This window comes from Arachis ipaensis, chromosome B02, assembly GCF_000816755.2.
Source record: "Arachis ipaensis cultivar K30076 chromosome B02, Araip1.1, whole genome shotgun sequence".
In the NCBI taxonomy this organism is placed as follows: Eukaryota; Viridiplantae; Streptophyta; class Magnoliopsida; order Fabales; family Fabaceae; genus Arachis; species Arachis ipaensis.
The window spans coordinates 102,967,810-102,969,386 of NC_029786.2; the positions used below are offsets into that span (position 1 = coordinate 102,967,810).

The 1,577-nt window shown below is 28.7% G+C and overlaps 1 long non-coding RNA gene across 1 annotated transcript; it reads left to right on the forward strand.

Annotated features, from left to right (window-relative positions):
• Nucleotides 204-1,255, forward strand: LOC110269074. The gene is made up of 2 exons (XR_002358071.1): nucleotides 204-484; nucleotides 1,161-1,255. It is a non-coding gene; the product is annotated as an uncharacterized LOC110269074 (long non-coding RNA).

Here is a 1,577-nt window from a genome sequence, read left to right on the forward strand (position 1 = left end):
CCGAATTAACCGATTCAACTAGTGATCCACAGATTAAACCAATAACTCAGTGACCCAATAATCTGATCGGTTCGATCACCAATTCGGTTTTGACAACTATTCTCTCAAGTCTATTTTATATTTTATGTTTGTTTGTTTGATTTTTTAATATCATTTTAATATATTATAAGTAGTTCAGTGTTTCACTGTCACCCACAAAGAAGCAGAGAGTACTGCTTTAGAGTTCCCTTTTCTTTCTCCAAAGACATAACTCCTTTGTTTTTCTCTCCCTCTCTCTCTCTCTTTCTCTCTCCTGTTCTTGTTCTTGTTCCGGAGGATGGACCGCTAGAAATTTATCACCAGAACTTGGATCACAGCAAAAGGAAAGTGGTTGATTGAGATCTATAAAGGCTGGAAGAGGATCCGGCCGATGTAGTTAGGACCTTTCTGCATCACTCGCTGGAAAATTTTCTGCTCACAAAATGCATGTTCGTTGCATTTGAAGGTTTTCACTTTTCAAACTTCTTTTATTCTTATTTTTTAATTTGTTGATGCATGTTATTGTTGTTCTTCCTTTAAGATGAAAGGATTTTTTTTTTTTATGTGTGGGTTGAGAATATTGGGAAAAAAGAAGGGGTTTTTGTTGAAAGAAGCTTTGAAGACTATTTTTATCAGCGGTCTTATACTGTGTTCTAAAAGATCGGTTGCAACTTTTTTTTTTTTTTACTTTCTCACCAATTTTTCTTTTCTTTTTGTTAAAAATAGTATATTTTTACCTGTGTTCAATTTGTTATGCGGGCTGTTGTACAACTTGAAACCAAAATTAGTTCTTTTTTTGCTGAAGAAAGTTTGTCTCTCTTTGGGACAGATAAAATCAAGTTTCTCCAACAAATTCTGACATGTGTTGTGTCTTTTTTTTAGTTCACAACAAATCAAATTTTCAGTTGCAAAAACTTATACTCAGTATTTATTTGTTGTATTTGGTATATAAATGAACGAAAATAAATTTAAGATATAATCAAATAGTTTATTTTTAAATCAATATATAAACATAATGGATGATTTCGTACTTCATATATTAAGGAGTTATTAGATCTCATTAGTGTTTATGGTAGTTAGCTTAGCAATGAAAAGTCTAGGATTTATCAGTTGATAACAAAATTTTGTATCATTCTATGCAGGGTGTAATTGTGGTCATTTTCACCTTCATTGTATAATCTTTAGCTGAAACGTGTTTTTCACAAGTTATGATTTAATTTTTTAGTTATTTTTATATTCATATTTTTCATTTATATTTAAAGCTTCTTTTTCAAGTTTTAAATTTTACTAATAATATTTTTTTTGAGTTTGTTTTCTTTTCAACTATCACACCTCTTTTCCTTTTTTTTTCTTCGCAGCATTTCTTTCTTTACTTTCTTTTTCTTCTTTTTGTTCTCATTTGTGATTGGTATTTTTTTGTTCATTATAATGTTGTTGTGTTTAAATTTTTTTTTTGTGATATTGAATAATTATTTTGTCTATTTTATATATTGTGAAAATATTTTACAGTAATTTTATTTATTATTTTGAATATCTACTCACAAAATACAATCTTCAAA